A 13,540-nucleotide genomic window follows, 5' to 3' on the forward strand; every position below is an offset into this window, starting at 1 on the left:
AGGAAACATGGTGTATCTTCCAGGAAGAACCTACCTAGTTCAAGGAGCCAGCTGGCCTTTGCAAAGTGGTTTTACAACCATGATGGCGGATTTCTCCCTTTTCTTACATGGAAGTCCATACTGGTGCAATCAAAGGAAAAGAAGGAAGGCACAACAGATCTCCTTTGCTGCGCTTAGTTCTGAGCTGACAAGGTGCTCCGTTTGGCTTGCAGAATAGCTATGTTGCAGGCAAGGGCCCTGTTTGCTTTTGCCTCCGAGAGCAAAGTCCTTCATGAGCCATCAGATCAGCCCTTCCCAAAACCCACCGTGAACTATACAGTGGTGACTTCGAAAACAGCAGGGTCACCTGATGGGATCCTGGGATTGAAGCCTATCAAATGGATGGTAAGGAATAATGGGTTTCCAGATGGGATGAAAGTGCATTGGCTTCTGCTTCTCCTCGCTGCCCCACCTCTTCCCTCCTCCCCCCCCCCCCACAGACCAGTTCCTCTTCTTGCAGAACATGCTGAAAAGCAAGCATGTGTACAAGCATGCTAAAACAGTATGCGTATTTATAATCCCATTTATGATCTGAATCTGGAACAGGAGATTGTTGGAAATAAAGGGATCTATACTCCTTGCCTGCAGCAGGTATATTGTCATACATAGTTGAGTTATTTAAATCTTCGCCTGTGTAGGACTTATCCTTGATTTTATCTCCTTTATTTCCTAAAGAACATAGTATCAATAATAATTAATGCATTGAGTTTTTGCATTTAAAAGTTCTTTTTGTAATGTAGCAGGTTCTGCTTTTTAAAGTTCTAATATTTGTCACTTATTTCAGGCGCATAGAGTACTTTTCTCCCTCTCTCCAAAGGTAATAGTAGTGGGCAAAAACCTTATTTGGGATAATAGTGGAATGAGAAGGTTTAAAAATCACTCCTGTCTCTGTCTACTATTGATATTGTCTGTCTTTTTAATTTTTATTTAGCACTGCATCTATTTTGGCCTTCAGTGATGAATATTTCTGTCCTGATTTTTAAGAAAGCTTTTTTATGTTTCTAATAATATCTGCTTATGTTTATCTGAAAGTTGCATCTTCTGGCCTTGGAACATAATAACAGTTCTGTGAAGTAATCTATGTATATTCAGCAGTGAGGAAACTGCTAGGTACTATCTTCTAACCTGTTGGGCCTGTGTTCAAAAATCTAATGAGTAAGATCAAATTCATGTTAAACAATTCCAGCTTCCATTATGTAGACTTCTTGTACTAGTCTCATTTAAAAAATAAAGCCAGTATTTGCTTTATTTAGCACTGGTTAGAGCATTGGATGAGGACTGACATGCTCAAATACAGGTAGTCCTCCACTTACAACAGTTCATTTAGTGACCGTTCGAAGTTACAACAGCATCAATAAAAGTGACTTATGACTGTTTTTCACACTTATGACCATTGCAGCATCCCCATGGTCATGTGATCAAAATTCACACCTTGGCAACTGGCTTGTGTATGCAAATTGCAGTGTCCTGGACTCATGTGATCACCTTTGGCAACCTTCTGACAATGAAGTCAATGGGGAAGCCAGATTCACTTAACAACAGTGTTACTAACTTAACCACTGCGGTGATAACACTTAACAACTATGGCATGAAAGGTCATAAAATGTTGGAAAATTCACTTAACAACTGTCTCGTTTAGCAACATAAATTTTGGGCTCAATTATGGTCATAGGTTGAGGACTACCTGTACACCCTTACCCATGATATTAGCTATATATTTAGTCTAAACTATGTTACAGTACATTTTTTTTTTTGTATAGGTGAATTGAATCAGGTATGGTACTTTTAGTTCTTTGATAGGAATAGTGAGATATCAGTGATATTGAAAAAAATAAGTTCTACACTTGTATGCTACTTTTTAAAAATATTTACAAATTCCAAAATGAAGTCTGCAAATAGAAATAGTTTTTAACATAATTTGATTGGAACTGCAAACACTGGTTCAAATCATGAAATTAGGGAGTTGTTTAGGCCAGGGGTCACCAACCTTTCGGACCTCAGGGACCACTAAATTCATAATTTTAAATCCTGTGGACCACTAATATGATCTGCCTAATGACCAGCTGGGTGGTTGTGGCTAGATGGTCATGTGATTGGTGGGCGTGGCCAACTTGATGTCACTTATGTGGAGGGATACCTCGCCAGCCTCTACTCGCCCCTCCTCTCCCAGCCACTCCTTGCCTGCCCACTCGGGCTCCTTAGGGCCCCAACAGGAAGCCGTTGTTGGAGGTAAGCAGCCACTACTAGAAAGAGTTGGCCAAACAGTTCAGTTCAAATTGGATCTGACTGAGAAGGAGGCTCAGCAGAAGCACCTCATTGAGGACTATGAGGATAGGCTTTTCAAGCAGAGGGAAGACCTGCAGGAATGCAAGGCCAGGTACCGGCGCCTGGAGGCTCAGCAAGCGGAGATGGTCAGCCAGTTCCAGCCCATGATTCAGTCCCACTGGAATGAGGCCCTCTGGCTCTTCGCCACCAGCAGTGCTTCCCCCCAGCCTTCGCCCAAAGCCCAACACCAGGAGGCTGAAGCAAACTCCAAGTTGGAATTTCTGCCCCCGTCCGACCCATACAAAAAGATCCTGAAGGGGGAGAGACACAGTAACAAAAGCATTCATTGCATGAATCAGGCCCAGGGGCCATAGTTTGAGGACCCCTGATTTAGTGCAATATTAAAAAATGCAAATAATTTTTCTGTGGACCACCAAAATTTTCTCATGGACCACCATTGGTCCACGGACCACCAGTTGGCGACTGCTGGTTTAGGCAGTCTCAGAATCAGACACAGTTGAATGGAAGAAAAAAATCCTAAGAATATTTGCAAATGCTAAGGCTGACTTTTGCTTGCTTTGAGCTGAAGCTCTTTAGCTGTTTAAACACCCCTCTGAGATCAAACAATAGTTATACACCATTGCCATTATTTGCCTCTCAAGAGACTTGTTAGCCAAAATGTTGACTTTCTATAGGTGTTGTTTTGGAAACCTTGTTGGAGGAAATGTTCCCCAGTGCTGAATAATATCTTTGTTTAACCCTCCAGGTGCCAACAGTAGAGAAGTGATGTTAAGTTCTTATTTCTGTTCCAGAGTAATGCTACATCAAGAGTAATGTCACTTAATGCTGAATTACTAGAATTGACTTCAGTATTTTTGCAAATCAGTTTTTTTCCTTGAGGATTGTACAAATTGCACCTTTGCCAGGTGATGAGCATGGACTAGCCTGTGGCATACTTCAGTGATAGAAAATAGGATTCAGATGGGTATTTATACAATCTTTCCTCCTGGATTTTTATCTAAATAGTTTCTAAACTGGACTGAAAGGAAACAGTTGGACACAGGAAAAACCTGAAGAAGAAAAACGGCCAGAAATTTAGAAATAGTCACACAGTAAGAGCTTCCTTAGGAATGAATCCTACTTTTGAAGTGGAATGAGCAAAGTGTTTAATAAATGTAGTTGAATTTATAAATCAGCATTGAATAAAGAACATCCCCATCTCAAAAATAGGCAACAGACCAGTATAAATAAAAATAACTCTTTTTTTCAGATGCATTGTAATGTACTGTTGCATCTGTTCTGGGGGGTTCGTTGCAGATAATTAGTACTCTAGTTTAGTTAATTTAGTTTTGTGATGACTAGACTCAAAATAGAGCATGAACTTAAATACCATAATAGCCAGGAGATGTGTTTGCACAGAATAAGACAAGCTGCTTTCCTTTGATATATAGATGTCAGCTGCTTCTCTGTTACAAAATTATTTTTTCTAAAGAACACTAAGACTTTTATTAATAGTGCAAGGTTCATTTTGTTTGCTGGTTTCTTTTTTGATTTTTTTAACCAAATACAGCATGCTATCTAGAACATTACAGCTTTTAAGCAGTTCATCAGCTTAAGTGCAAGAACATAAATTTCCAGACATTGAAGTCCTAGTCATTTCACACTTGGACTACTGGCAATGCGTTCTACATGGGGCTCCCTTTGAAGAGCATTCGGGAGCTTCAACCGGTGCAGACCGCAGCACCGTGGGCAGTCTTTGAGGCCACTAAAGTGGCCCATGTTATACCACTGTTCCAATAGCTTCACTGGCTGCTGGCTTGCTTCCAGATGCAATTTAAGGTGTTGGTTATTACCTATAAAGCCTTGCATGGCATGGGTCCAGGTTACTTGAGGAACCTTCTCACCCCTATGGGACAAGCCCTCCCCACCCATGCTGGCAGAGGAGGAATGCCACAGGTCCCAACAAGAAATTCCAACTGGCGGGGTCCAGGAGAAGAACCTTCTCTGTCTTGGCCCTTGCTCTTTGGAACATGGTGCTCCATGGTGATGAGATTGGCTCCCGCCCTCTTGACTTTCCACAAGAACCTAAAGACCTGGCTCTGCCAGTTGGCTTGAGGCCCCAATGTGGGAATATCACACTAGAGGTGGTTGACTGATGTAAAAGCAGTTCCCACTCCACCACCACCACCCCAATATATACTTCTCTCTTCCTCCCCATCTTTAATTATAAATTGTATTTTATTGCAGTTTTAATGTGGTTTTTATCGGTGTGGTGTGTGTATACACACATACACAATGACATACACGTGTATAATTTTATTCTAATGTTGTAAATTACTGAGAGTCGCCTTATAGCGAGATGGACAGCAGGTTTCATAAATGTATGATAGGTTGCTCCTCACTCCTCAAAGACATTCTTCCAAACTGAGTTGCAGGAAAATGAAGTAAGTCTGTAAATTATGCTTTCGATTGATCAGGTTCATGAAAATCACGTTCAGATTACATGTGAATTATTGGTGATTTACCAGCTTCAACAGCTTTCTTGGAGTAGCCCTGCATGCTGAACCAGATACTCTCTCTCTTGAAAAACCTCCTGCTTTGTTTTTTTGTTTTTTTGCTGAACAAAAGGGAAGGGATGAAATTATATATCTAATTGCCACAGTTTCTGTGCAGTGAGAGATTATTTATTTATTTATTTATTATTCAAATTTCTATACTGCCCTTCTCCTTTCGGACTCAGGGCGGTGAACAGCCAAGATAAAAACATCTATACATAACATCACAGTTAAAAATAAAGTTAAAATAATTTATAAATTTGGCCCATAATTTAAAACTTGTCAATTAAAATCAATATTAAAATTTTAAAATTAACCCTAAAATCATATATAGATTATATATATATATACACACATATATATGTATAATCTATATATAGATTATTTATATATACATGGGGAATATTACATGAACTCAGGATTGTGTGGTCATCAATGCAATAAAGGTGATTATTCTGCTTTATTGCTTGGTATTTTTATTTAGATTGCATTGTCTATCCGTATATGGACTAGTTATTGTGTTTAGAAACATGAAGTAGATAGCAGTGGCTTTGAAGGATTATTATTACTATTCCTGATGCTTATTTAGGGTAAGTCACTATATTAGGCTCTGGTGAGATTAAACAGGATCAGTTTAATCCATATGGTGGGTTTGTTGAGTCTCGCCAAACCAACAGAAATAGGTTTGTTTCCTTTATTTATGGAGCACCACCAACTTCACTGGGGCAAGGGAACATTGTGTTATGGAAAGTTTTATTTGCAACTTTGTTGAAATGAGACATATGTTATATGTTTCTGCTCTTTTCCTTGCTGAATCTCTTATTGAAACATTTGTTGTACTGTTATTCCTTTGTTAATGCTTGCAATTCTGGCAGTGGTTGAAAATGTGTGGTGCGTGTTAGAACTGAAATGGCTGGCAGATCCTATTCAGGGCCCTCCCATCACTGGATAGTGATAAAAAATTAGCTGAAAAAGCACAAGAGCCCTCTGGTGGGCAAATAAATTTTATTTCCACAGGCATATTATCTCAGTCTCTGGTAGGACTCTGAAAGCACTACTATGCCTCTAAGAGCACCAGTACATTTGCAACTCATTTGCGTATTAGACTTCTATAGTTAAAAATGTATTGGTGCTGTTCTATAATTAGTTTTTAAAATATATCTAGTTTTAATGATACGTATTTATTAAGCATATAAATGCTATCGAATTACCCTTTGTTGCTTTCTAATATCCAGAAGTGTCTATATTTTAAATATGGGTGGAAATCCATCAACTGGACTTTGCACATTTAATATGGGATAAGCCGTTAATAACCTCCTCCAAAATTCAAATCATTGTTTTCTCCTCCCTTGGGGAGGAAAGAAAGGAGTCACACCTAGAATTAGTAAACTATCTGAAACTAACACATACAGACATATAAAGCAATGGGGTTACTGGCAATGATTAAATGATCACTATAGGAATCCAAAACCTTGCATTCCAAGTTGGAAACAGTCCCAATCATCCTGTCTTTAGTAGAGCAGGGGATTATTTGGCGTAGTTAGAAAACCACAGCAATTTTATCTGTTACAGCTAGAAATACAATGCAAAATTTGTTTTATAAGGACTTGCATGGTTTTTATATGATATCACCACTGGCCTTCTTGCAAATGGACACCTCTAGATTTATGGAGATTTTTGATGTTAACTAAGAATTTTAGAAATTTTAGTCAAGTAACAACTCATAAGGAATGTGGGCTCTCTTGAAACAATATCTAAACAGATGAGTTACATTTGTTTGCTAATGACAATTCTGTTCTCTAGGATGTCTGTCCCCCCCCCCTCTCTCTCTCTGTGTGTGTGTGTGTGTGTGTGTGTATAACTCCTTAATAGAGGGAAAGACTATGGCTGCCTATAGTGGTAGATCCCATTCTTTGAGTGGTATATGCCATTCTTTGCACGTAAGATGTCTCTTTCATCCTATAAATCTCCAGATAGACCAAGAAAGACTAATATAAAAAATTGCAGAGTTTTGCACTAGTTAGCTATAGTACTGTGTTAGATGGACCAGGGTTCTGATTTTTGTGATAGAAAGCGGGGCCTGTGTTCCGCTGCTCAGAAAATATTTATAAGATACTAACACAGAAGGTAATAATCACTTAGTAAATTATAAGTTATTATTAGTAAATCACTTAGCAAATTGTTTAAAACAGATGTGTCAAAAATAAACATTATAAAACCTTAGGATATTAATTAGGGAAATAAAAGGAATTAAAGTTGAATCTGTTAGATTAAGGGGAAAAAAGATGACTATTATTGTATTGTAGCATGGACTATTGGGGTTCAAAAACATCTAGGGAAAAGGTCACAAAAGAGTACAGGTCCACTTCCTGCTGTAATGGAGCCTGGAATTTCTGTCAGATGTCATCACGGTCATAAATCAAAGCATTCATGTCACCAACACAATTTTATGACATTTTTTGCAGTGGTTGTAAGCAAACCCATTGCCATGGTGAGCATTTTTTGCTGGAAACCGGCCGTAAATGCTACTTTTTTGGGGGGGGAGTTATAAATCGCTGTCACATGGCAGCAAGATGGTGTAAATAATGGTTTCTGTGGGCTGATTGCTGTGCACCCAAAATGTGATGACATAACTTGGAGGGGGGGCAGAATTACAAACTTTGAATCCAGGTCATAAGTACCTTTTGGGAGTCCCTCATAACTTGGAACCGTCGCTAAGCAACCAGTCATAAGTCAAATAGAGCCTGTTTGAATGTTTCTGCAAAGCAGTCTTCAAGCTGGATAATTCACACATGCTGCTTAGTGGTAAGTGAGATTCAAAGTGAGCAAATGCATAGTATTCCCTGATAGGACCAAAAAAAACCCTACCTCTGTACATAAACTTATGGGATCTAAATTACAGAGAGGTAGGACCTGCGGGTCAGCTCATTGTGCTGCTGAAAAGGACAAACCAGACAGTGGACTGATTATGAAAGGGATTGCAAATGAAACTAACATTATACATTGGTAGTCTGCTTACTCAGAATACCATGCAATTTCAAGCCTAATTTCAGAATATATATATTGTAGAAGAATGTATAGGGAAAAATAAAGAAATGCATAGATACTAGAAATATAGGTATATACCATGCATTTTGGTAGGAACTGCCTTTAAAGAAAGTCTTAAAGAACATTTACTAATGCTGTGAAGAGAGAGTAGTAAGCATTCCTGTTTCAGAACATTATCACTTGAGGCTGAACAGTAACATGACAGCAAATAAATTCAGGGCAAATTTTAGTTAATTACTATTTTATGCAATGGATAGTGAACTCAAGAGATTCACTGCAGGAAATTTGGCTAGCTGTTTCCCAAAGGCTTTAAAACAGTATCATGTATTGCAGGTAAAACTATTAATAGCTGTAAATCATAAGATTGTAAACAAACACATTATATCTCTGCTTGCCAGATGCTGTGGACAAACAGTATGAAATAGTTATTGAGCCTATCTTCTTTGGTTTGCCATTGTTGGAAAAACAATACCGGATTAGATCAGAGTGTGCAGTTGTGAGTCACAATAAAATATAATTGTTGTTCTGGCCTTGTCCATTATTATTTGAACCTCGCAGCGCTTTACTCGACAATCAGCTGTGGCCCTTGGATATTTAATGTTGCAGAGGCAATCCTTAACATATTTGTGTCTGAGTACTAGGAATGCATTGTAGCCACATAGAATGATACTGTACATTACACATTTAATTGCAATGCATATTTCATTTGGGAGAAGACTCTGATTTTCCCAGGTGCAGTATAATAAGGGTATAAATAAGGGTATAAACATGTTTATCCTGCCCAGAGTCAAGGCAGTATATGCAAGATGAACAGATTTTGTCATCCAAAACTCAGAAGTTAGGATAAGGCTGTAGCTTTAACAAGTGACCTCTCCCTTAGGCTGAGAATGTGCAAACTAAGAAAAGGGATTTTTCAGGAACCAGCTTAAGAGGGCTATGTGATCACAATCAATGACTTAAGGTTAGATTGTGTTCCAAAATAAAAGAAAAAATAAATTACAAATGAACAACCCTGGTAGCGCAGCAGACTAAAGCACTGTTATTAACATCAGCTGCCTGCAATTACTGCAAGTTCAAATCTCACCAGGCTCAAGGTTGACTCAGCCTTCCATCCTTTCTAAGGTAGGTAAAATGAGGACCCAGATTGTGGGGGCAATAAGCTGACTTTGTATAAATATACAAAAGTATGAAGGCTATTGCTTAGCGCATTGTAAGCCACCCTGAGTCTCCAGAGAAGGGCGGCATATAAATCAAAAAAAAAAAAAAAACAGCAGGGGGTCAGTTGCTCACATCAAATTTCTGGGGTAACTTTAGTTTGTCCTGGTTGGCCATCTGAATTCTAAGAATTCAGACTCATATATAAGGGAGGAAAAAGGAATATCTGACTCTTAAGCATTTCATCTTTATTAATGTATTTCTATTATGAAGACACATCTTTGTATACAATAATGTTTATGAACTTTTAATTTTCTCTAACCTGGAAGCTCTTACGAGCAAGTAGCATGAACTTTGTCATGGACTGAACTCAAATGTGAAGAGTTTGTCTTTCATTCCAACGTTCCCACTCTGTCCAACTGCTCTGCTTAAAGAATACAGTCGCTGCTAAGGATTTTACCATTTAAAATTTATATACTGCTGAATCTTATGATTCACAATGGTTCGATTCTTCCCCTGCTAAGATAATAAGGGAATATATGTGAGGGTTTAGTTGGAAGTTGTTTCATGTTGTGCCAGCATGACTGCCTGCCTAATGTGGGGGTCAAATTAGACCCAATGTTGAATCTGGCCTTAAGGCTTGTGATATTTTTCCATAAACTCAGACCCCTCTGGTTATACAAGAAGCGAATGACCTGAGGTAGAGAAGGGAACTGCTAATCTGGATGGGTCATATGGAGCCTAAGCATAATACGAGGAGAGCATGCACAAGAGAACAAAATGCCCGATTTTTCTCTGTAACACAAGAAATTGGTGTGAGGAGTGGGAAAAAGGCTGCAAGAAAGTAGGCTAGTGTCTCTCTGTAAGTAAAAAAGATAAAAGTAGGTCAGACAGGCTGTGAACTGCAATTACATGTCTGCGTGGCTCAGGAAAACTTCTCTGCTGCATTGTGAAGGAATTGGGAGGACTGGTGTGGAAACATCACTGATTGTGCTCAGCAGCATTGTTCTTACAGCAGCCAGGTGGCTTAGTGCAATTCTTGCAAAACCAGGTATTTTAGGATTTTTTTAAAAATTTATTTATTTGCCTTCTGGGTTTCATATTGGAAGAAAAGGCAGTCCTGTGATATAGGAAAGAATGAAAAGCCCTTTTTTCTAGCAATAATAATGGTCATACAAACCTCTTTCAGTAAGTGAAGAGAAAATGTATGTGTGTGAAAAAGAGTTGAGGGTCAGGGTTCTGGGAATGTACTTCCAGGCCATGTTTCTGTATCTAGTATAGAATTGGGAAGGGCTTTTTTTACTGCTCCATCCCATTTTAAGTAAACTGTAATATGTTTGTCCCTAATAGTGGGCCCCTGAGGATTCAACTTGTAAGTTAATATATTTAGAATAACTACAGTTTGGAGATTTCCCTAATACAGCAGTGTGAGCGTAAATAGACACCCACCCCTTACGATTCAAGCAGTACTACTTAGTTTTGTCTTGTAAAATTTGTCTTCCATTTCCTAATTGTAACATTGGCAAGATGCCATCGCTCAGATGGAGACTTTGGCATGAGGAGTTAGTTGCCTGATCACTTAAGCTGTACAGACTCAGCCTAGAGCTACACCCTTTGCTTTCTAAAGCCTATTCTTCTTATGTTGGCAGATCTCCATAAACTTTGAGCTATTGCAGGGCAAAACCCAAAAGTTTATAATCAAGAGCTATATAAAGCTTACATAACGGACAGAATGAGGATATGATTATTTGTCTTATAACCAATCCAAATTGTTTAAATAGTAGTTTTAAATAATTTAAGTAATTAAGTTGTGGGCTCTATTTCTCTTCCAGATTTGCACATGAAGGTAACAACATTAATTATGTTTATTTTACTGTGGTGTAATTACAGCAGAGAAAAAGGACTGGGATTTTTGGATTCCTACTATTTAGGAAGAAAGATCTCTCCATCATACCCTCAAATGGTTTTTGGAAAGCCTGTCTAGCTCTGGAATTCCCACTACTGTAGACATTGCCTTAGAAACATAAGTGCATAACAAATAGCTTGCTAGATGAGATCTCTGGCTCAACTCGTCCAGCTTTCTGTACTCAGTGGCCAACCAGCTGCCACTCTCACTAGTCTTCCAAGAATGGCCTTCAGAAGCACCCCCACTGCTATCAAGGCTAATAGACATTGATTCCCATGACTTCTAGTTCTATCCATTGGTCCAAACCATTTTTGCACCCAGTCAAGCTTGTGGTAGCAGATTCAAAAGTTTAATTATGTGCAGTATAAAAAAGAAAAATCTTCCTTTTGTCTGTCCTGATTCTTCCAGGATTCTATTTTATTGGGAGTTTATCTTTCTTTATGAATAGGCTTTCTCAAAATTAATCTATGTCAATGAGTCCTAACTGTGTGGTCTTATAGTTTGATAGAAAAGCTTTTTCAACTGAAGCATTGCTGGGATAATAAATACTTACAGATCTCAGGAGGGCTCTTATTCCAGAAGATAGCCAATGTAACAGAATTGCAGCTGGCCAGAAACCTTGGGAGATAGGCAGTCTCTTGAATAATCGGCCCTATGTTGTGTAGGGCTTTGTAGATAATAACCAGCAGCTGGAATCAGCTGGAAGTACACAGGTGACAAAATAGAGCTTTTATGTGTTCATCCCAAAACATGCCCACCACTGCCCGTTCCTTTGCATCTGGATTTGTTGAAGCTTCTGAATGGTTTTGCGAAGAGCCACATGAGAAACGTGATATTCAAGCTATGAGGTTACCAGGGCATCCTTCTGCCTGAAGGACCTCTTGATCTAGGAAGAAGTGCATCTGGCACACCAGATAGAGATGTGCAAAGGCCTTTTTGGCTACAACTGCCACCTGCTCTTTGAACAGGGGCTGTGAGTTCAGGATGATCTTCAAACTGCACACCTTGAACGGGGAAGTGCTAAATCTTGGATATAATCTGGTTTGCGTGTGCAGCTACTAGAGAGTATGCATGAAACTTCCAGTGATAAAAGCAGTTGTACCAAATTCCAAGTTTTGAATTTGGAAATTGCCATCTGAGAAAAAAAGCTTTTTAGTCTTAATAGCTAGTGGGTTCACCGCTGCATCTTTAATTCTGTTAATTTGTTTGTTTTCTGAGACCTGAATGAGAGCTCAAAGTGTCTGAACCAGAGGTGGGTTTCAGCAGGTTCTGACCAGTTCTGGAGAACCGGTAGTGGAAATTTTGAGTAGTTCGGAAAACCGGTAAATACCACCTTTGACTGGCCCCGCCCCCGTCTATTCTCTACCTCCCGAGTCCCAGCTGATCGGGAGGAAATGGGGATATTGCAGTAACCTTCCCCTGAAGTGGGGTGGGAATGAAGATTTTATAGTATCCTTCCCCTGCTACGCCCACCAAGCCACACCCACAGAACTGGTAGTAAAAAATTTTGAAACCCACCATTGGTCTGTACCTCACTTGGTCATACTGTAGCAGTTGCCTGCTCTCAATTAAATGTCTGGGATCCCTGAAACTGTATGTGGCATATAAAAAGAGATAAGATTGGTCTTTGTTCTCTCAGCATTTTGCAAACCAAGTATTAGTATTAGTATTTATTAGTATTTATTAAACCAAGTATTAGTATTTATTAAATTTTTAAGTAAGGCAATCCTAATTTTTTAAAAATTTTATTTGTAGTTTTAAATGGTGTTTTAATGTACAGGTAGTTCTTGACCTACAACAGTTCGTTTAGTGACCGTTCAAAGTTACAAGGCACTGAAAAAGTGACTTATGACCATTTTACATGCTTATGACCATTGCAGCATCCCCATGGTCATGTGATAAAAATTCAGATGCTTGGCAACTGACTTTTGTTTATAACAGTTGCAGTATCCCTAAGTCATGTGATCACCTTTTGCAAGCAAAGTTAATGGGGAAGCCAGTAACAAACATATAACTAACTTAACAACTGAAGTGATTCACTTAACAACTGTGGCAAGAAAGGTTGTACAATGGGGCAAAACTCACAGTTAACAAATGTCTCACTTAGCAACAACAAATTTGGGACAATTGTGGTTGTAAGTCAAGGACTACCTGTATTTTGGTTTAATTTATCATCTTGGTGGCATCTCTGGGGGAAGTTTCTAATAAATAAATGATGATACCTCCCCAATATTAGGACATTACATTAGAGCTGCAAAAATCAGTGCCAAAGAATTAATGTTTTCTGTAGCTTTTTCCTGCCATCTAATGGCCATCCATATTTTTGCAACACATTCAACCTATTAAGTATTATGCTGTTAGGCCTATGAGCAATTGTAATCTAGAACAGCTGATGACAGTAGCTTTTTAAATTATTTGGATTGGATTGGCTCTTAGAGTAATATGGATTTAATAGGTAAGTTTTTATCATGTGTTCAGCCATTAATCAATCGTTGATCATTTCTGATCCAGAGTATAATAGCTGAATCCTGGAGAGATGTATGTATGCTATTTTCTACAATCCTGGAAACAA

At 38.7% G+C, this 13,540-nt stretch overlaps 1 protein-coding gene across 4 annotated transcripts in view; it reads left to right on the forward strand.

The window, feature by feature from the left end:
* PRKACA (protein kinase cAMP-activated catalytic subunit alpha) overlaps positions 1–13,540 on the forward strand; it is a 67,532-nt gene that overhangs the window by 32,643 nt on the left and 21,349 nt on the right. The window lies entirely within an intron of this gene.

Source organism: Pantherophis guttatus, chromosome 2 (genome assembly GCF_059756535.1).
Source record: "Pantherophis guttatus breed Tessera chromosome 2, ASM5975653v1, whole genome shotgun sequence".
NCBI lineage: Eukaryota > Metazoa > Chordata > Lepidosauria > Squamata > Colubridae > Pantherophis > Pantherophis guttatus.